At 37.1% G+C, this 23997-nt stretch overlaps 1 long non-coding RNA gene across 1 annotated transcript; it reads left to right on the forward strand.

Annotated features, from left to right (window-relative positions):
• Window positions 1-6761: 6761 nt before the first annotated feature.
• Window positions 6762-9282, forward strand: LOC145782602 (uncharacterized). The gene is made up of 3 exons (XR_014290852.1): window positions 6762-6803; window positions 7777-7896; window positions 8172-9282. It is a non-coding gene; the product is annotated as an uncharacterized LOC145782602 (long non-coding RNA).
• Window positions 9283-23997: the final 14715 nt, after the last annotated feature.

A 23997-nucleotide genomic window follows, 5' to 3' on the forward strand; every position in this document is an offset into this window, starting at 1 on the left:
TTGTTTGCTTTCAAATATAGTTCTTTGTTGAAAGCTTAGCGTCTTCTTTTAAACAAAGGATTTTTATAAGCACTCAAATAACTTGCTCTGCAATTGTCTAGTCTTGTTTGTCATTCTCGTTTATTTGCTCCACCAGCTTGATATTGACTTAATTGTTGTAGACTTAATATGATGATACTCTCGATATTTTGCTCAGAGGTTAGTCAGACACAGTGCATTTCGTCGCATTAAGGCAGTGGGAGAAATTTTATGGTTTCAGGAGAGGAATTTTAAAGTTGAGCTATTCGATGTAGATTGTAGGCCTAAGCATTTTTGTTTTCAAGTTGATATTAGCTATATCAGTTATTTGCAACTCTTTGGATACTAAAAATTTGGAAATTTTTCAACTTTTTTTGTCATAAGCTTGTTCTGATTTATTTATGGTGGTTGAAAATTTTTAGTTACGTAGACGGAAAGGTAATCTCCGAAGGCCATCCAGTTTGAAGTTAGGCATAAGTTGTCTTTTTACAACGTAGCAACATAGCCTACTCGCGATTGTAATCCACGCTTTTCTGGGGGGTTTAAGAGACACTTCCTACTTTCAGCCGCATGATTGAACAGAAATAACATTAACTTATAAGCAGTTTAAAATATGGCATGGTCGCACACCTTAAAAATTTGTCCAATATTTTCACTATGCTTCAGTTGTGTTCAACAACTTACACCATCCAAGCAAGTTGTTTGCTTGTTTTATTTATCTTTATCCTGCATTGCGGGAAAGCGGACTTGAGCGCTATGCATCGGTGTACGCCTTCCGACGTACACCTGACCCACGCTGCAGCCGACTGCAATGTCTGTTTCCGGTTGTCTACTCATTACTACGTGTTCATCACAAATGCTCAAATTAGGGTTTAATAAACAAAATACACGATAGCTGAACATACACATAGCGGTTAATATCAACGTAATAAGGTAGTAGGTATTAACTTAAATAAAGAGATTATACACTACAGCTTACAAACTAAAGATTGCATGCAACTGAAATGTTTCACCACTAAACAATCTGCTGTATGAAGCTACGCTGCTATAGGACACTAGTAAAATGTCGCGGCAGGTACTTGATTGTTTAAATGAGCAATTACCCACGTCATAGTACCGCAAGGAGAAGCAATAGAAATGATTAGGCATGAGGTAAAATAAGAATGGTCAGTTGTAATCTACAACACTACGGTCCGTCTAGATCAGCGGTTCTCAAACTGGGGTCCGCGAGACAATTTTCTGGGACCGCGAAGCACCTTCCAAAAAAATAAACACGATCCCGAAGAAAAAAAAATTGTTGAAAGTAAACATTTTCAGGCAACTTATTTTTCAAACGAAAGTTAAAAGATATATTTTAGTAAGCTGGCTTGGCATCCCTCCACACAGGTTTTTAAGCCTGGCTAGGCGAATTTGATTAAGGCTGGTTATTTTTACTGATTTAAGTTTTGAGTTGAATGCCTCTCCGAACTTTTAGCTTTTTTAGACTAGTCACATTAGTCAAAAATTAAAAACTTTTTAACTTTACTAATATAATTTTTAACTTAAATTTGAGTACAAAAAGTGAAAATGGCTCAGCCTCGAAAAAAATTAAGATTCAATGATTCCTATGTTCAATTTGGTTTTACTGTGATACATTCTGGAGGAGAAGAAAAGCCGCCGTGTGTGCTATGCTTTAAAGTTTTAACAAGTTCTGCTCTAAAACCTAGCAAGCTGAAAAAACATTTTGTAACACATCAACCAGATTATCAAAATAAAGATGCAGATTTTTTAAACGGCAAGCCAATAGTTTAGTTAGGTCAAGATTTGATAGCACAAGTGATCAATGAAAGGAAAATACTACAGGGCCTCCTACAAAGTTGCAAGAAAAATAGCTATCGCTAAGAAGCCTCACACCATTGTAGAACAACTGATCTTGCCTTGTTGCCAAGTTATTGTATCAAACGTTTTGGGAGAATCTGAAGCTCAAAAGCTGAAGCAAGTGTCTCTGTCAAACGACACTGTGAGTAGGCCTAGAGGAGAATCTGAGCTATCGGAAAACATTTTGTCGCAGGTGGTGTCAAAAATACAGAAGTCAATGTCGCATTGATACCTAGCTCAAAACATGTTGGATGTGGGCTAATGCATAATATCAAGATCCTATTGAACCAAACAGAACCTAACATAAAACTGATAACACCCAAGCAGGTGCACCCATTTTATTGACGAATGCATTTTTAATCGCATGTAACAAATAAATTAGTATTTACCGTTTTTGCGCTAATTTACCTTAAGTTTTTGGACGACCGTGAGTCGTTGAAAAAATCGCAACGGGACCGTTCAACAATTTTTTTGAAAAGTTTAAGAACCACTGGTCTAGATTAAGTGTAATGGGCCTACATAACACTCTTCCAACCATGGATTAGCCAACAAAACATTTAAGAGTAGGCTAAGCTTTGTAGCTTGCTTTGAAATTATAACAATATGATATTTTTCTATAAAAATAATGCAAGTAGCCTGCGTATTTACAGTGTACAAGGGGTGTGTTTGGAAATTAAACTCGACAACCTACGATGACGTGTGGAGGGTTAGGCAAAGAACAAAAAATGGGAACATTAATCACCGCAGTAGTGTTAACGAGGGGATTCGGGGCGTAATTTTTGACCTGGGCCGGGTATAATTTTAAGGGCCGGAGTCTTTTCAGAAGGAACAAGAACAAAGAAAACATTTCATATTTTTTGGTTGAGTTAGGCTATTTACTTTTTCTTTAGAATGGCTTGTTTGGATAGCCCGAGCATCTCATTGGTACCTGGCCCAAATGATTCTCTCAACAGCTCTGTTAGTTAGGCTACATTTATACTGGAAATGTCTAATTTTCAGCGCTCTACAATATGTACAATATTTACTCTTGTCGTTAAGCCACTGCCCTTTAGCGAAAGTACGACAAATTTAGGCGCTAACTTAGTATTAAATTGCAAAACAGATACCGCTATTCATTAAATCGTTTATCATTCTACACAAAATATTATTCAATATTTTCAAATAATCCAAGCCAAGTTACAATTTAAATTAAGTTCAACTTTTTATTACGTTTTATCAACAGTTTTTCTTTTGTTCAGCTTTCAGTTAATGTTTTGTGGCTGTGTATAATACAAACGAATCACAATGACTATATAAAGTTTATGTTTAGATAGAAAGAAAGGGCGCTTGTTAAATAAATTCAAGGTGCTTATTTATTCGAGCGCGTAACTACATGGTTCCTTCTAACAAAAGCAACTGGTTGTTGAAACTCGACCTGTAGCTACTTTATAATTTAGAAAGTGTCAGCATAACAACAAACAATGCACCTTATAACAAAACGCGAAAGTTTTGAATTGATGTTTCCTTTGCTTCTTGTGAAGATTTGCAACGTAAAGATATAGAAGAGTAGACTGCATCAAAATATCTCGCATACTTCCACAAGAAGAGGCGATAACCTAATCAAAAGGAAAGTGATAGCTTACAATCATTTGTTGAAAAATTTTATCAATTGCAAAAGTTTTAGAAAAGAAAATTGAACGCTTAAGTACGTAAAAGCAATAGCCTTGACAAGGGATAGCCTACTTTTGTAACCAAGATTATTTTAGGATCCCAGAATATTTTCAAAGACCATATGAACAAAGAAAACACAGGATATTTTTTAGAATTGTTTTGATTAAAAGTCTATCTTGTTTTGGAGTAGGCAGACTTCTCATCTGTACCGGGCCCTAATTGTCTGCTTAACAGACTTGCGCGACAGATAGCCTAGGCTAATAAGGCTATCACATAACGCAATCTTCTCACCTCTGAATAATTCATTGATTGACGTCGCTCAGTTTTTGTAGACCGGCTCTGCTTGACTATGTCCCATAGTAGGCTTAGTTAGATTCTTGCAGGTTGGTTGACTATAGCAACATTTCTGTCGCTTAGGCCTACGTCTGACGTCAAAATACTGTAGGCCTAACCAAGGCCGTATAGCCTAGTGACTAGGCTAAGCCATAATTTAGTTGGTTACAACTGAGAGAAGTACGATTTGAGAGCTTATAGTCAGTAGCTTACAGAAAGACTGAAGTATTTTTAAAATTGTTGTTAACTTCACAGGATCGATGGTTTTGTGTTAACCATTAAAACAATCCCCTCCAAGCGCCTCCGCGGCATCTCTGGCGTAAGCTGCGTTAATATAAACGAATTTTCTGCACTTTCTTTTTTTTCACAAAAACTTGAAAGGTTGCCCTAATAAACGTTATTAATACTACAAATACGCTCAATGCCAAGTAAAAAGCCAAGCAGAGCGAATTAGACTACATCAAAATTAGTTAATAGTTCACTAAAAACCGTTTTGGAATCATCACAAGGAACTTATTCAGATAAAATAGAATTTTATATATAAATATATTATTAATTTATAATATTAATATATTTAAGCTTATATAGTTTTATATAACTGCAGACAGGATGCCACTGTTTCGACCTGAAGGTCTCCTCACGTCCTCAGCGCAGTTAATCGTACACTAGACAGGAACGCCTTATTACTATATAAGCAGTTCCGGATTTAGCTGATGGGGGCCCCGGGGCACTTTTAGATCGGGGGACCGCGAAATACCACCTCAACGTCTACAGTAGCATTGATCCAGCACTGCACAGCATTTTGAAGAAATTTCAAAGGCTGAAAAAATATTAATAACACAAAATCACATTTTCTTCACTACGGTCTTCAAAAGGGGAGGCCTTCAAAAGGGGGCCTTAAGCACCTGCACCCTCTGCCTCCCTTAAATCCGGGCCTGTATATAAGTATATAAGCTTTTAGCTTATAATTCTGATGATTCCTTCTGATGCCCAATTTGTATACAGTATATATAAATATATAATGCACTATTCTATTGGAATAAGCTCTTTCTGATGATCCTATTGAGATGAAACAAGCTGTTAAGGTTTTTAGTAAACTAGTAACTAATTTGATGCAAAAGGCCTAAATGTCTATACGTTTTGCAGGATTGTAGGCGACTTGTCACACAACCTGTTTGATAAGTAAGATTAAGTAAAAGTTATCAAGTAAGATTTATTGTTGAGTAAGGTTAAATTACATTCATAAACAAGGTAGAAGGTTTAAACATATTGCGAAATGAAGGAAAACATATCTCAAAAGAAAAATGGCAACTTACCAGAAAAATCGTTGCAAGAACGACGAATGTGGTTCTCTAACCGATTTCTGGCTTCCGACTTAAACACGAGAATGCAACTGATCCAGAACGACCAACAAAAAAATCTGTTGAAAATAAACCGTGAAATTAATAGATTGAAACATGAAGTTAAAATCAGAAAATATGAAGAAGGAGAAATAAGGTTGTTGTCCCGAAACAGCAGCTACGAGGAAGACCTACCACGCTCTAACACAGCCCCTTCGCTTTCATCAAGAGCTGAAACAATTCCTAGAAGTTCTAATAAGGTGTGTAACTAATTGTAAGCCTATAACCAAGTCACGACAGTTTTCTTGCAAAAATTGAAGAGTTGAGTAAGTTGTAGGCCTAACAACTAGGCTACTTAACACAAAACATTCAAAATTTCAGTTTATGTTGAAAATTTGTTGATTAGTTATATTATATTGATAGAGCTTTGGCAAAGAGTTTGTCTTGTTGAACTATACAAAGTCGAGTAGCGTAATCAGATTGAACATATTTTAGTTTAAAACAGTAGCCTAACATTTACAGCAAACAAAACAAAAACTACATTGAAACATATTTCGAACGTTTTCGACATTACATGATGTCCTCTTCAGGAAAACTATGCAGTAATTTTATCTACATCTAAAAAAAATACTGTATAATGGTTCAATATTAATTGATCAACAGGTAAAAAACAAAAACTGCACACTGCACAGTGCTTTTGACTAACTCAACACTAAACAGAGTCAACACTAAACATGAGAATCTCAAAGGTAGCTGCATTAAACGGCGATTAAACAGATATATATTGAGCATCGATATTCTTTCTTGCAAAAGTTAGTTTTGTGACCTGATTGATTTTGCCATACCAATCCTATAATATTGTTTAATTTATGGTTTTCATTTTATTAGCAAACGTTTAACTCCCGTTTCAAAAAAACTCTTATTAGGCTACAACCTAAAAAACAAAAAAGTTGTAAAAATGAAGTTATAAACTTTCTTTTTACATGTGCTAGCTGAAGATGCTATTATTCTAGCAAAATCGATTCTTAATAAATTACGTTGAGGTTAGATTGTTGTGCAAATTCCAGCATTTGATAAATGCTAAATAACTGTATAACCTAAGTAGTTAGCCTAACTAACTGAACAACTAACCCATCAGTCTTGTTCTGTTTCTGGATTAAGTTTGTTTTACCGAGATGTTTAATTGCTAAATCCTTAGTTTATGCAACGCATTTAGTCAGTTGCCCATGCACTTTATGCTTGACAAGTTACACTTCCAAGATTCTAGAATTCACAATTTTTTATGAAAAGAAACTTCAAAGTTCTTCGACGTTCAAGTCAGTACGGTACGAATCACATAACCAGTTTAGCCATCCTGGTTTAAAAGTTCTCAAAGAATCTCAATAGGCCTATTTGATGACATTCGGCTCGAAAGCAGGAGTTCCAATCACAACGGTCCATATTAGGATCTATAGTTCCTCATGTATTTTCGTTTACTTTACCATTAGTTTTGTTCCTGAATGTTTTAGAGACCCTATTCTGCACCTGCCAGCTCCTTCCATCAGTTCAGAAAAAATGACATAACAAGGATTCGATGCTATTCTTGCTCCATGAAGCCTGTTCATTGTAAGTTAACAATTTTTATGCACTTTGATCAACTTTACAATAGTCAATAGCCTATGTAGCCTACATTGAAGAGTTGATTGGTGGTATAGAACGTGAAAATTGCGAGTGGCATGTTGCTCATGGCAGCTCGAAGCCGTAGGTTTTTGTCTGACTCTCTTCAGGAGCTGTCGTCAGAATAAAATAAGCGTAAAATTGATGAAGTATTTATAGTAAGTCAGTAGAAGAAAAACGAAATGTAAATTTGGCTGATCAGAACAATACAAAATTAACGACGAAATTTTAAAACTTTACAATATGCGTGGTACACCGCATTGTTCACAAATTAATTTCACCAAAAAAGTTTTGCCGAAACAAATATCTTGAAGTTTCAATTTGTTTTTGTCATGGTTTTTGTGCTGAATATTTGAAAGCTCGAATAAATCGCCAAACTTTTTTTTGCGTTCTGTTTCGACTTCGTTTAGAGACTTAATCTGCGCATTGGATTACAATGAAAGTTTTTTTTCGCCACGTTTGGTGATTAAAAAAAATAAAACTGCTTTTTTAAAACAAAGGAAAACAAAAACATACTCGAAACAAAATATTTTAAAATTATGATCAAATATTGTTCCTTATAGGCTACTAGTAGACTAGATGTTACATAGTTTGTTAACTCAGTAAAAAAAGCTTCAAATAAGACGTTCTGACATCTTGTATCAGCAGACCATGTTTCAATGCATTTCACCCTGACGTTTCAATTCCAATATCATCTGACAACCTTATAGCTAAAACGATAGTAGCCCATGGATAAAACTGGCGGTAGGTCAGAAAAGCAGAATTTTGTCGTCGTCGTTCGTATGAAGCTGTGACCTGCAATTTTTGCAGTTTCTGCTTCTGATTGTCGTCATTAGCCTGAAAATTTTTCAGTTACCAGAATTCACCACGCGGAGATAGACGACATGAATTTTGTGATTACTCATAAAACGATGCTTTGCAGTGTTGCCAAAGTTTGAAAGATTCCATGACAAATCAAGAAATCACGTGAACAGATATGCATCTAAAGTCCATTTTCAACTGGCACCTTCTGCTGTTCAGAAGACATGGCTGAACAGAGAAAGTAAGCACCACATTAAAGTTTATGCCTTTTTCTAAACCTCTGCTTTGTTTGGGATGTAGGCTAGCCTATTGTTTCTCGTTGTGATGGTCAAATGTAAAAACAAACTGAACTGAATCGAAAAGCAGAGTTTATTTCATAAAAAAAAAAAAAAAATTAATAATCTTATTAGCAAGCTATTCAACATATTTCAAAATATTCCTTTTTTTGTTATTTCTCAGCAGCGTTAGATCTTGTATTTTTATCAAGCTAAACATCGTTACCTTACCATTTTACAGGATATCTTTCAAAAAACATCGCATGTGGGCATTGGTAGAGAAAGAAAAGAGAAGATGTGGACAATCTCACCACATGAATAAAATAACTGATGAAGGCAAAATAACTAACGAAAGCATAGCTAGCAGCAAACTGTCCCTTTGAAGAGCTAGCTGTCAAACCTGGCTTGAAGTTGTTTGCACTCTGAAAAAATAAACAATTGGCATCGAAGTTGATGAGGCTCCTATAGCCAGTGATGGGCATTATCGGCGATAATTTATCGGCGATGATTATCGGCGATAAATTTTTATCGCTTATCGTTATCGCTTAATTATTTTTTCAGTCATCGTTTATCGTTATCGCCAAAGGCAATATTTGATTATCGCCGATAATTAATCGCCGATAAATTTTATTTCGGATCAACACACAAGTGGAAAGAACATGAAAAGTAATATTTTTACTAGCCACCTATAGTTCATGAAACTAAAATTATAACCAGTTCTTCTTCAGTGCCTGAAGTGTGTGTGCTCAGGTCGTTGTCATGGGAGGGACATGCCCCCTGCAGCGAAGGCCCTGACAACACAATCATTTTTAGAGTTGCAAATTGCAATGCAATGAAATGCATGCAACATCAACTACTTTGCACTGTCTTTCGCAGGACACTTAAAGGCATGCCTGAAGGTGGACATGAAGATTGGCTTCCTTGCCTTCCCGTCCACTTAATCTAAATCTTCAACCACCTGGCGTAAGCCTGGATACGACGACGATTTACCTATGCGACATAGCCAACGCTCAATCAAATATTTTAATCCCACTAATACAGTGCCTTATATTGTAATTCTTATCTCAACAACTCAGCTTTCTGCCATTGCTTTAATGATGGTGTTCACAAAGAAAACAGAAAAATTTATCTGAAATTATCAGTAAATTACGATAATTATGTTATTGTTCTTGAACAAACACGACTAATTTGACAAGCTTGATGAATTTCACAGTATGCACAATTTTACTACCAATAACGCTTAAGATTACTGATAAATTTTCAAGCATTTTGCGTTTTTTAGAATTTTTTCAATTATTGCTGACTTTGCTGTAAACAGCCTTTGAAGCAGAAAGCAAAATACAAAGTTTGGAATTTTTTATGGTATTTTCATTTGATTTAATTATTTTGCCTACTGCACGTCAGTGGCAATGTAACTCAATTGATAAAAGCATCCAACTGGTATCTGAACAGTAGCGTATTTAGGGGGGAGGATAAGGGGTGATGGCCTCCCCTAATGATCAGGTAAAAAGAATCATAAATTTTGCAAAAAAAAGTTGTAGCACAAGACATAATTGCTTGGGTGATTCATCCTGCGCAACTGTGTCACAAGACCTAAGGGGCGATAATAGGCTTTTTCACAAACTTTTTGGCAAGACTTGCTCAGTTTTTGGCGAAGAAATCCGAATGCCGCGGAGAGCACCTAGACAGCAACATTGACCTAACATTCCAGCTGAAACCGCGGAGATCTATTTCAAACAAACAGTTTTTCTTCCTTTTCTTGACAATTGCATGGCACAAATTCACGAGAGATCCAATGAGCACTGCTCGCTAGCTTTTAAAGTCAGCACATGATATATCTGCCTTCATTGATTCATGAAGATGAGAACTGCCCGATCGACGAGATTTTCGACTTCTACCATGCCTACCATCAAATGCTGGATGTTGAACCAAGCAATTGCTTTGCAGCTACTGTACTATTAAATTACTAAGAGCGAATTGGCTTGCAGTTTCTGTGGATAAAATACATTCGACTTTTGTGGATGCGTGTCAAGCTGTTGAATAACTCGGCAATTATCCATAAATTACTTCGAATCTTTGCTACGCTTCCAGTTACAACTGCCTCCAATGAGCGATGTTTCAGTTCACTAAAGTAGCCTACCTGCAAAATTATTACCGCACGACCATGACCGAGCCACGTTTGGATGGTCTAGCTCAGATGTATTTAAACAAGGATATTATACTCGAGTATGATGCAGTCATTGATATATTTGCCAAGCGCACCCATCGCATTAAACTGTAAATTGTCATTGCGAATCGCCGAGAATGTTCAAAAGGTAGGCTATTCGAGGTCGGAAGGACTAACTTATTGTTTATGTTCTGAAGTGTTTGATATCTTTTGTTGGTTCATTGATTGGAACAGTAACTTACTTCTACGGATTCGCTCTTGATTTTGGACCCCCTCCCCTCCTATCTGACGGCTTCAACTAACCCTCTCCCCCCATTCTGACGCATCATATGACATTTTGGTATAGCATACTCCCCCTATTTAAAGGATCAAACAAGTCTAATTTTTACCCAAGTAGAAAAAATTTGAAACAATTAACAACCATTTTCACCAAATTTGAGTTTTCCATGTACTACCGTTGAGACTACCCCTATTGGCCTCCAGCCGCTGAGTCAGCCGCTATGCGGCTGACTGACACAATGTCTTGGCCCCTCCCTAACAAACTTTCTAAATACGCCACTGTATCTGAAGGTATAATTATAAGCACGGCGGTTACCTCAGTGGTTTGATTCTGGATCAAGAGGTTGAAGATTCGATACCTACTGCCGCTGTTGCGATTCTATTCATGCATAACTTACAAAATGTTTTTGTCCCTTTACAGTACATTATGTTCGATTTTTCGTCATGTTGATAAAAACAGTTCGTGCTGCATGGGATGGGGCAGCGCTAATCAACAAAAAAAAAAATTATCGCTATCGGACATTATCGGCGATAACTTATCGTTTATCGTTATCGCTTAACTTTTTTTTGATTTATCGTTTATCGTTATCGCTTTAGGCATTTTTCGTTTATCGATTACCGTTATCGCTTAACTGAAAAATGAGTTATCGCGCCCAACACTGCCTATAGCTCTTTTACTCCAAAGCAAAAGAAATTTGTTTGAAAAGACATTTGGGAAACTCAATTCATGTGAAAGTTTTCTTTGCACTTCCGGTTTTGTTCACTTTTTGATTAAAGCTATACTTCTCTTTCACTGAAAAAAAGCGTCTTTCGATTATAAAGTGATAACTAACTTCCTAGCTATGTGACTGCGGTAAAATAAAGATCGACTTATTTTTAGCCTGTATTGTGACTATTTTTTCATTTCTTGTGTTTATTTTTAATTTTGTAAAGTGCTGTAAATTTTTATTGTAATTCTACTTTTAAAAGACGTTAAACCTGTAAGGGTGCATGCATTGCATGTCATATATCGCCATATTCTACCTACAGACATACCGTGTGATTACCAGGTTTGCGCTCCTGGAAGGGGGCTTGGGTCTCAGCCCCCTGAAATGGTAAATGTCTTGTTAAAGGGCTCTGATCACTGGTCAATTAACTCCAAGAATAAGAAATTTTATCACAAATTTATCGTTGTTTTTACCGAGATGGCAACATATAGTGTGCACTGCAAAGAAGTAGTGGTTTGTCATGTCCTGGCTAATGCTAGATGGTTGAAGATGGAGATAAAGTTTACAGTAAGGCAAGGAAGCCAATTTTTGTGTCCAACTTTCAAAGTCGTCTTCAAAGTGATTTGTAAAAGACATGGTGTTAGGGTTTGGAAGGTATTCATTTTGATGACCGGGTTCGATTCCCACTCCTGCCATTATTTTTTCGTGGATGACGTGTCTACAGGTCAAAACACTCTATCTGCTGCAGCGATCTGCAGATCACAAATACGCCTCGTGCTCTTCACAGATGTCAGACCTTTGCCTGACTGTAACTTTTTATTATTTCTTTGTTTCTAGAGCGAAGTGTTGCAATGATTGCAGTAAAAGTATGAGACAAAGCTCAATTACACCAAGCTAGTTTTTATTATTTTTTTTATCTATTGTTGCTTTATGCATTTAACTGCAATATACCATTGGATGCATTCTAACCACAAATAACACCAGAATTACATTTAAAGAACATTATTAAATGGGAAAATAACACATATTTTCAATGGTTTGTGAACTGAAAGTTTTAATACTTTCCGTGAGTGGTATTACAATAAGCAAATGCATGGTTTGTGCAATCCGCTTTGCAAACTAAACCAATTGGTTTTAAGCGAATAATAAATTAATTAGTATGTTTTACAGGCGTGATGCTGGATCAACAGAAGAAAACTTTTTCAAACTAATCCTTCCTCATTGCAGTTGCCTGCTTAACATTTATATAATGTCGCTATATACTTTGTAAAGGGAACAGCAAATTCAGTCAACCGACCTACACACTACACAGCTAGATTTCAAACTCGCCTCAGCTTTATTGTTAGTTTGGTTTTACAAGGATAATAATTTAACAAAAGGCATTCCAAAGGCTTAAAATCTTAATCTTAAGTTCATGCTTGAAATATAAAGACGGCGCATTTTGTCAATTGCCATTGCGCCATGCTGCAAGAAAGCAAGAACCTTCAAATGCGTCATGGAAAGTTAGTTAGTGGTGTTGTCGGCGTAAAGTGTATACGAAAGCCCCAAACGGTTTACCACCATATCGTCAGACGTCAGTCATTTGGTTCAGAGAATCGTGAAGCAATTTGTAAACAAATATGCGTTTAAGTCGATTGGTGACACAAAACTTAAAAATTGCGAGTAGAAGATGGCACATAGCTCGATGCTGCAGGCTTTCTTCTGACTCTCTTCAGCAGCAAACGTCAAAATAAAGTAGCCTAAACCTAAAAGTGCTGAAGTATTTATAGTAAAAGAAAACCAAAATGTAAATTTGGCTAATCAGAAGAATTCAAATTAAGGAAGGAGCCTGAAGGCATCGACGAATTCCTTTTGGAGGCATAAGATTGGATCCAGAGTTTTTGTGAAGATTGCTTCCAGTGCTGCAAGATGGAAGGAAAAACGGCTTTTAGCAAAAAGGCCGTTCTACTTATATTTTCATACTCAGTTATTAAGCTCAAGAATGAAGAGATAAGGTCTCATTACACTAAGCCTTCGACACTAACTAGAGTAGGATGGCCTGTTCCTTGCTTTCAACTGCATTTACCTCAGCAATTTAGGCCTTCATCAAATTTATTACACCCTGGGTAGAGATTAGCGGTGTTTTTAACAACCAGCTCAGGCCAGGAGTCGAACAAGGTTTCCATGATTAGAAAGCCAACACCTTATCCGCTGCGCCATCGCGCCACCATTAGGTGACAAAAATATGAAAAAACATCTGATAGACGATTTTACTTGTAGTTTTCAGGGATATAACTGGTTTAATCTGGTCCAAAATTTGCTTATTAAGGCCATGGGCACCGGAAGCGGGGGGGCAGGGGGGCGGATGCCCCCTCTGCCCTCAATTGTTCTGTGAATGGGGGGAAATGGTGCCCCTTTAAGGTCATATAAGCTACTGCACATTTTGCGAAACGATATAACAATTTCAGCTATTCGCTTTTAGCCTAATCATAATCTTTCATTTCTGCCTCAAAATAATATTCACGACACAAAAGTCTGTATCACAGAAGGTTAGCTTACAGCATTATAACATAGCATGATGCCCTTTCTTGCCATTATTCTTTGTATACCGGACACTTGTTACTTGTATCTACTCGATGATGAGCTGATGGATGAGCATTATCGCTATATCTTATCTTAAAACTTAAAAAAAATTGGTCTTTTAGCAGCAAAAGTGCCCTTTTTTCATAATTCTGCCCCCCCCCCAGTCAAAAACCGTTCCGGCGCGCCTGATTAAGGCTATTAATTTTGCTGTCCAAGCATTACTGTGTCTTTAACACGGCATCCTTTCTTCAACCACAAACCAAAAGCGTTAATCCTATGTTTGTTTCTTTGTTTATTGTCCATGTTTCGCATGCTCAAGAAGACGTGATCTACCAATATCAAAAACAAAAGAATTTATAATGTATTTCCAGAGCATTTAGTGATCATTTTGAGCATAAGAAACTTGGGCTGCATGATCCGTCGATGTCATTTTTTTTTTGATGGTTGTGTGACCTATTTAAAGGAAGGAGCAATCATCGAGTTTCTTATCCTGTTTTGAAAACTGATTTCAAAGAATCCTCAAGATTAAATTCCACTATTTCGAAATATCTTGCTCATTTGTGAAGCAGAAACGAGGTTTATTTACTTTTTCACGCCACAAACTGTCAAACTGATAAATATAATTTGATATGCTTTCATAATAAATAATTTTGCAATGAACAAAAAGTGTTGTTTTTCAGTCGAGCCTACGTCAATATAGCTTTAGCATTATAACGAGCTAATTTAATGTTTTCCCGGACTCCACTCATAAAATGGTTCCACCTTTCGAGGGTGGGAAAACGGTTTCCTTACTCGGCCACAGACCACCCAGCCGACATTTCAGGTACAGGTAGATTAAAGTTTTAAGTAATTTTATGCATCTAAATATCTGGCAACTTTTTTGTGTAAAAAAAAGTTTTACAGTTTTTTTGGTTTTGTTTTTCTTTCAAACAACGTTTAATACTAAGGTATTGGTCCCCAACTGCTCTCAAGCTTTTACAGTGTGGTTGCTGTTTCCTCAGGTTCCACACTATAAAATTGCTTTCTTGACTTGCATTGTCTCGTGAAAAGGTCGTCTTGACGCTACTTAAAGTCTATTGATCGACATCTACCTCAGTAGCGAATCCTGGGGAGGGGGGCGATCCTCCCCTAAAACACAGAAAAGTAACTCTAATCACGGTATATTTGCAAGGTCGGATTAGTGAATACACATACACATCATTGTGTTTGTTGAATCCGCCCCTAATCAATCCATAGCACGCAGTGGTGTCTACGTCAAGTCACTTAATGACGTAATTTAAAGTGGACACGAAAACTAAATTTCTTGTTTTCCGTCTAATTTCATCTTGTGCTCTATTTGATCATCATCTACTTGATCTAATTCTTTAATCATGAACGTTAACCTGGATACGTTTCTGGCCAATTAGTTAAACAACCAAACTGACCTCCTGGGGAACGATAACAAAAACTTTGAATTGTGTTTGACGTAAGTTGTTGAAATCAACTGCGACCGATTGTAAGAAGAAGGAAGGATAGCACCGCAAAGAAAACTGCAGCATTTCAGAATGCTAAGCTTCGACATGTCGAAGCTACGCGAAGAAAATATTTCTGCTGCATCAAAAATTGAAAGTAAGATCTCAATTAAAAACCATTTTAAATGAATGAAAAGTGTTTAAATCTGCGTAGGAAAGTCTTTTAATTTAAAATACAGTAGCCTACTTACAATTTAGTGTGAAATAAAATGCACACGCACCGTTTGAGATTGTAAAGAGTTCTGTTCTGTGGGGCGTATAGGCAATTGTAAAGACAAAGTAGTTTCAGTATTGTCAGGGATGGAAAAGGCGATTACAAATTTTGAGGCTCCAGTAAAAAGAATTTGTGAAGACAAAGCATGTTAATTTGTTAGTATTTTCTACCAAAGAGAATAATCATACATCTGATCAGAAGTGCTCATCTTGGCGGTTTGTATATTACAGATGATACAGACCTATGCGATAAAGGGAAAGGGTGATGACTTTTACCTTAAAATTATCTTTTTAAAACAGCATGATCGACACAACGGCTGCTTCAAATAATTAAAAAATGTTTTTGCCGATTTTACTAAAAATTAAATACTAACATATTTTTTTACTTGCGATTCATTAAGCAAGTTTTTAGCACAGTTCTGTTTTTCTTCCGCTTCATTTCAAAGCGAACCCCCTGCTGATGATACTTTAACATTAGCCTGAATTTTCGTAGCTGAGATCAAAGTTGAAGTTTATATCGTGGGAAGTAAAAAAAGCTTTTGACGAATGGCGGTTGTATTTTCAAATCTAAAATTTAATGTGTCAAGCTTTTAACCAAGTAGTGAGCACTGAGGGTTTTTTTTGAGAACACACTGTAGGCCAATTTGTTTATATTAAACGTAAATGCAAGATCTACGTTCACATTTATCTAACGTAATAAACGTCCTAATTGTGAACTTGCTGTTTAGCAAGGACAACACTTCGTCAAGGCGTAGCAAAATTGCGGCCATTTCATTCGACAAATCTCTCCAGTAGGCGAATCATGCATTCAAGTTTAGACTGTCAAACAAGTTTAAAGGTTTGCTTTCCGGTTGCTTCCTGATTTTCCGGAATAATGTTAAACCTTGGGATTAGTAACAGTACTGCAAGTAAAGGAACATTTCATTGGTCTCAGAGCTTTAACCGAAGAAGAAATAATTTAAATAAGTTTTTTAGAATAAGATGAATTTGGTCATTCGAAAGAAACAGGTAATGTTTCTATTATTTCTATTCCAATTTTAAATAAGTTGAAAATTTGATTTGCTTTAAGCCATTCATAGTATCCTAATATATATAGAAGTTTTGGACAATTTTTATGAGCAAGATAACCTAGATACTGAAAACTGTTGCAAATGCATCCCCAAGCCAATATGCCACCAAGTAGATTCATTTGTTCATGCAAATGACAGCACAAAGAACCGAAGTAAATAATTCAAATTAGCGTTGTCATTCTAAGGTTTGAAAGCACCAGCAGCAGGTCATTTACCGTTTACTCAAATCAGCCGATTGCAACTTAGTCAGCGCACCACCTTTTTTCCTATACACCAGATGTAATTCGGTGATTAAAATAGCAGATTACCGATTTTGAACAAACTGATTCTCAATTAACTAATCAGACGATTAGCTTAATCAGCGGCTTAAAAGATTTGCTACTGGTGCATCTAACCCTAGCTGGTTGATTTCGATTTGATAGTTGGCAATTCATCTGTAATGGTTTGTATTAGACTGTTGGACTTGTTGGAATGGACTCAATTTTAGCTTTAATACAATTACAAGGCTTATCAAGTTTTTTTAGTGTGCTACCCTATTACAAAAAAGAATTTTTGATGCGACCTTGTTTTGGGCCACGAGCCCACGACCCACACTTTGAGAAGCCCCGAATGCGAAGATTGTCCTCCTCGAAGACGATTACGTTTGTGTTAAAAACTTTCAATTGTTGTTTGAAAATGCGTCAACAAGGCAATAGAAGCAGGCCGCTTTGTTAAACGTTTTACGACAGGCAAGGCATTGAAGAATTTAGTTGCTCATTACAACGATCTCCTTGCCAACAACATTGGTCTGAACGTGTTAAAAGTTCAACTAACAATAAAGTGTGAAGTTTTACTGCTTCAAGTAGAAACTAAGGCGCCAACCGAATCACGTGACTTGCTGACGTCTCCATCAACGCAGGGGCCACGTGCATGCCTATTGCCTACGTTATGCCGCTTCTTGCTCTTAGCTATTATGCAGCTTTGGAGGAGATGTGATTCGTTGTACCACAACCACATAAACCAGAATATCACTCAGGATTCTCACCCAATATTGCTTAAAAAGTAGCATTTAAGATCAATTTTTGGCCTCTGACTGGTACTAGACCTAAATATCTTCTCAACGGCCTTGGCATTTCACCACATGCCCGAACTGAGATAAAGGCATTTTCTTGCAACAAAACAAGAAAAACTTTGGAAAACTTTCCGGACCCGCATTCCACACCATCCAACTAAGTAACTAACGCTTGTTTTTTCTTACTTTTTGAAAATTATTTTTCGTCTAGAAACAAACTGTGGTGCCCCCTCCAAATTGCCTATACTTTTTAGATTAGTTCATTTTCAGGTCAGTTCGGTAGATCAACAACTGACTGTACATTGTGAAGAAAGGGGCGTTCTTCCCGGCTATCAGCACAAGGCTGAGCACTCACTGGTACAGCGAGCACGGTGTCTATCGCTGTCAATTCTTGCTACAAATCGGCTGCCGAAAAACAAACTGACTGTACATTTTTGCAAACCTAGAACAGGGGTTCAAATCAAAACTGCAGTAAGTTGTTAGAAAAACATGAGAGCGGTTGGACAGAAGGGACGTGAATGGGGAAAGACCAAGATGATGATCGCCCATCCCCAAGGTAAGAAAAATGTAAAAACTGAATCCCCATTTTCCTTAATCTGAATGTTATGTTGAAACTACGTCATTTGCATGAGAATTGCGGTCACAGCTGTACTGTCCTTGTCTGAAAATTGCAATTGCGTTGCTAATGATAAAGGTACATGGTTTTATTTATAGCCTTTTACATATCTTTATAATATATCACAGTAGTTTTTAGAAAATCTATGCAAGTTTCCTGCATAATTTTTATATTTACTAACAACCAAGCTGTGATGTTTTTATCTTAGGTTTAAATTTAATGATCTTGAAGCACGCAACCAGGAACTTGAAACAAGCGAGCTTCTTTGTATGTGTCTATTCATTGTATGGCTGTTCACCACCGCGGGAGGCAGTTTACTGAAGTCCACATTTCTTGAAATGTTAACCACAAATACACGTTACTTTGCGTTGATTTGAAGCCAATTTGTTGTTGTGCTTGGTAATGAAGCGATTAAGTTGTTATATTCCGAAACTCTAGCAGATGTGTATTTAACCTTCAGTTGAAAGCACTACGAAGTTGTAGTTCAGTACTTTTTGTGTAGCCTAGTTTTTCTACTGTCAAGTTTATCTGTGCTTCTTCGACAAGTCTGAGATTTTAAGGCAATCTTTATTACGTCAGGAGACGAGGGCAGGAATTTTGCAGCGGACAAGCATCATTGTGAAATGTCTTTGTGATTGATTTATGACACTCATATTCGTGGTGGTGACGATGACAATTACATCGGCCAACGGTTGTTGAGAACACATTCTTTCTGTTAACAGCACAACAAAAATAAAGTGTAGTGGCGCATCGTAGTTTCTGAAGTTGAATATTGTTAGAGAGAGTAAACGATGCAAAAGGGGGAAAGTGCGCCTAAGCCTCAACAAGGGGAAAGAGATCAAAAAGAGAAAAGCAAGCAAAGCAATTTGTTTGCTTTAAGGAAATGTGACCAAGCGGTCCTCTGTTCCAGGTTCGCTATTGCTCTTCGCTGTTTTTGTCAAAATTAGGTGTGTAGCTTATTCTTAACTATCTTATCCTTTAGCTATTATTTTTCATTCTTTATTTTTGTAACTATCGGTAAACTATTCAAAAAGGAGAAACCAAAACTGCTCTAAGCCAAACGATGTACCCAACCACTCTTAAGGCCACGACCAAGCATTGAAAAGAATATATCGATGGTGGGATATCGGCAGATCTTTGGCCATCTTGTTCTTGTATGACGTCACAAAACAAGGCGGCCAATTATACGTCGACGTTTCCGTAGCAACGATATGAGACGTCGGCGAAAGTATTCTATTGTGTCAGTATCTACGTGGATGAGGACATTTAAAGAAAAACCAAACGCAGACGAGACAAAAAATAAAAATTACAATGCAGATAGTGAACTGACGATCAACTTCGTTATGTAGTATGTGTTAATTTTCTTGTAGCCTACTTGAAATTAGGGGCTTAACCAGAGTAATTTTTGGAGGATACGCATGAGTTGGGCCTATTATTGCACATGTCAGTGAGTCTGTCGGGAAAAGCCTGGATGAGTTTGGGCTCTAGAGATCCTCCTCCGTAAATTAATATTCTTGAATTCTGAGATTGCTTTCAGCCCAAACCAATAGCAAAACTTTGTCAAAGGATGCTGCAACAAATAGTGGTTGGTTCAATGGTAGGCTTCAGTTTGTCTATACATACCTTTCGCAATTTTTATGTTCATATTACGTCTGGGATGTAGGCCACATACTTGTGATTGCTCTTCTGTTTATTTGCATCATTCGGACACGACAATCCATCAATAGATATTGGCCATTAACTTAAAAATCTGTTAGGCGGTGCATATATAAAAAATATTTCGAGAAGGTAATTGCTTTTCCCTCCCCCTACTACGCACTTGCTTGGACTTTTTGTCTGAACTAATCTTATACTCAAACAGAAATAAACCGATAAAAAGTGCGTAAAAAGCGATGTCGTATTTTACCTAAGATCAACTTCAGCAGATAAAGTATCTTAAAAGATTGTACTTTTTCATTTCTACATCATCTTTATGATCGCTGCATTCACGACTTTCTCTCATCGTTACCGTCATCATCTCACAAGAAGAAACATAAGGTCTATCCCATCTCTTGGTTTGACTTCACCCAGAATCACCTAGGCCTTCCAGTAGCAGCGGCACCAATAGTTGGGCACACGCAAGTTCTCACAGTGATGGTTGGCCAGTTGCCACTGGTTAATCACGTGCAGCGCTCTGGAATGAGCTGCCGTAGCAAAGGGTTTTGTCGCCTATGGCAGTGCTTCCCAACCTTTTTCATTTCGCAACCCACTTTTAATGCAAGTTTTATTGTGCGACCCACAATGAGATATGACATCTTTATCATGACATCTTTACTACTGGCGTACGTACTGAAATAGTTAATGCGACACAACACGTCTAATTGTTACATATTTGTTACATTGTTGCATAATTGTTACGTAACCATAATGCAATAATTTCCCCGATCTAATAGAAAACAGAGTGCACAATTCATGAAAACGGAAAGTCAACCAATGAAGTGAAGACAAGAGTAGCGATGGCGAAGGCGCAGTACTGTTTAAGACCAAACTGCGGCTTGTGAGATCCATAGAAATGTCGGTATTTAAAATTTTTTTTTAACATTTAGAAATGCTTCGCGACCCACCAATGGGTCGCAACCCACCGGTTGGGAAGCACTGGCCTATGGCGCTCAATTATCTATTTGTAACGTTATTAGTGACAAACCTAGAATGAAATTTACCAACAGGTTTCTTTTTCTTTTACATTTTGCTGATGTTAAATTGTGATAAATTTGAAGCAAATTCTTCATTATCATTTTCACATTTTTCCGGTGAAGCCGCAGAGCCTTTTGATTTATTTTAACTGTGTACTTTAGAGAGTAGTTAAGTCAATGTGACAGCAACTTGTGCCTCAGAGCATTGTAGCAACACGCAGTGGAGTGGTTTTAGTCTTGTCAAGTTAGAGCTTTACATCCAACAGTGGTTTTAAAACTGTGAATTCTAGTCGCGACTTCGCTTCAGCTAGGATTGCTAAGCTAGTATTGAATGGTCACAGTCAAAAATGAAATTTAACGAAAAAATCCGACCATGGAATAAAATAGACTTGTTTATCGCTTTTGCATTTTCTTTGCACTTTTCGTGGCAGTTGCTAAAGACGTAGTTTTTACGTATTTATGACGTTTGAATACCTTCTGGAAACTGGAAGTGCGTAGTAGTTATTGTACAATAAACGACAGTAGCCTACAGCACAATCTACGTGTTTTCACCTTCTAACTCTTGTTTACCTTTTGCTGAAACTTTATACTGTAGATAATGTTATCTACAACAGATGTTTTGTAATTACAGTAGAATTCGCCTATAGTGACACCTGAAGGGACCGCGGAAAAAGTGTCACCATAACCGAAGTGTCACTACAGCCGACTTGTACTCAACTGTTGCGTATGCAAACGGGACTTTGCAACAGATGTCACTATAGGCGAAGTGTCACTATAGCCAAAGTCACTATAGGCGAATTCTGCTGTATCACGCAGTATATTTTTCCTGCTTTACCCAATTTACTCCTGCAAAATGAAAGTTACCCCAGGGGTTAAATCACTCCGTTGAGATACCTTGGTTATAGCTTATTGATGGGACAAACTACTTAAATTGGTACGGGGACGATTTTTATTTCGTGAAAAAAATGTTTTTTATTACACGTCCAGACTCTTCAATGAACAAACGAATACTGGACCAATGGAGTGACCAACCCTGGAATGACGCAGACAGCATGCAGATGGCATGTAAGTCCACTTATATATTATAATTGTATGCAGCATATATACCGATATTTCAATTAACAAGAAATTAGTTCTTTTTAAAGAAGTTTTGACAAGAAACAATTTTGACAATTTGTTACTTTAAACAAAATATCGATTTTATTTTGACCTTAAAACTTTTTAAAAAAGTTCTGGGCAACTAAAACTAACGATAACCTGTCACAATATAGACTTTAACTGGCCCAAGTGATGACTTAAACTAAGAATATGGACCCGTTCACGGCTCGGACAGTGAACAAAATTGCTAAGCAATGAAGCCTGGGAGCTAAGTGACGTTTGAGCCATCTTCAAAGAAAAAATAAGGCAAAGCGTTAATAAAAATAAGACAAAGCAAAGACACAACCCACATCGACGCGAATTCAGCGATGAGCTGTCACAAAAGCTTCCACGTGATGTCGCAAGTGTGCGGAAAATTTTCTAAAATACCTTATAAAAAGCAAAACGCAACGAACATCTTTGCAAAAAGTTTGATAAAAATGTAATACTTCCTTCTTAAACTTTTTTAAATATGCAACCAGCCTTGAAAACCTTACAAAATTTATGAAAATGTGTACTTTTTGTTAATACCGGTATAACCTTTTACCTATTGACAGTAGCGTAGCCAGGAATTTTGAAAGGGGGGGGGGAGTTGAAGGCCGGCAGGCCAAGCCCGACGGCGTGTTTGCCAAAGGCGACACCCAGCGGCGGGAGGTCTGGAGGCCTCCTCCAGAAAATTTTGAAAAATTACTTTGAATTTGGTGCATTCTGAGAGCATTTTCAACAAAAGTGTGGGTATGAATATTACTGTAAAATGGTGCTGTCCGGTGGCATAGCAAAAGGATAAGATCATGTTTTCTTCGGGATTTTTCGGTAATAAAGCTAAGTCTCTATGTTTTCTTGTTGCTAATTCCTGGCTGAGATACTTGAATGTTTGGTATTAGCAAAACTCGCTCTTTTAATGCAGTTTCGTTTAAAATTAGGCAAAATTTGTTTTAGAGACATAAAGACTAACAGCATCATTCTCAATATCGGGATGTCACACGCGTGCCAAAGGGGAGGGGTTATAGCCCCCAACCCCTTGGCTACGCCACTGCCTATTGAGTATTTTTCACTCCCTTTTATTGGCTCCTGTGCGGTGTATCAAGGCTTATGCTAATGGTTAAATCTTAGAATAAAGCAAGGCCAGAAAATCAATCTGGAAGTATAAGTTTTCAGGTATGTAGTTTAAAATTACGGGCAATTTCTTTAACTCTCTAATGAACAACTAACTTCAGTTGTGACGTATATGATATGACAGTTAATAATATTAAATGCCTTGCCTCAGTATCTACCAAGGAATGTGGGACGCTGTACTGCAAATGTAAGATTAATCACATTCTTTCTCGAGAAATTTTTAACACGTCGGATAATGTTGATTAATGATTATGCAGTGTTTCCTTTCGTTAGATGAGAAAATGTTTTCTATGAGTAATAAAACCTTTTCGGAAGCTTATTTCTGGCAGTGTCTCATAGCTCTACTCATAGAGGCTAAATCACTAACAAAAAAACGGTCACTGAAAACGGATGTTTAAAGGCTGCGTTCGTTAAAGTTTTGTTGCCTGTGAATTATTCCTTTCAATAGGCTATGCCAAAAGTTTTCAATCCTTTTCTTTTTGGTACCTCTTGCCAACTTTATCACGATACGTCGATAAATCAACCCCAACAACTTTTTTCACTCCAGATTTTGAGCGTTTGTTTTATTTTCTTCTTTACTAATTTATCCTTTTGATAGATGACATTTACCCCCTAAATTTTATCGCGATTGAGAGTTCTTGCACTAAACGTATGAAAAGCGAGCTAAAAAGTATCTTGCTTGACCGCACATGTTGGGATTTGAACCGCGGTTGCCTTGTCTTTTTGTTTTTTGGTTTGCAAAACCGTGTGGTTATATCTACTGATCTAACAAGGCTTAGCCTTATAGCAGCGGATGTTTTCGCTTAGGGTAAATGCTATTTTTTACTTTTGCCTTATAACAGCAGTTCCGTTACCAGGTCTCAAGAAATTGATCTCACAATCCATGCTGCAACGTTGCTGTGTGCCGTGCTGTGGCAAGCACCATGTAACAAAGCAGGAAACTGCTTTAATCACATCTGGGCGTGA

The sequence above is a fragment of the Aplidium turbinatum genome, chromosome 13, assembly GCF_918807975.1.
Source record: "Aplidium turbinatum chromosome 13, kaAplTurb1.1, whole genome shotgun sequence".
NCBI lineage: Eukaryota > Metazoa > Chordata > Ascidiacea > Aplousobranchia > Polyclinidae > Aplidium > Aplidium turbinatum.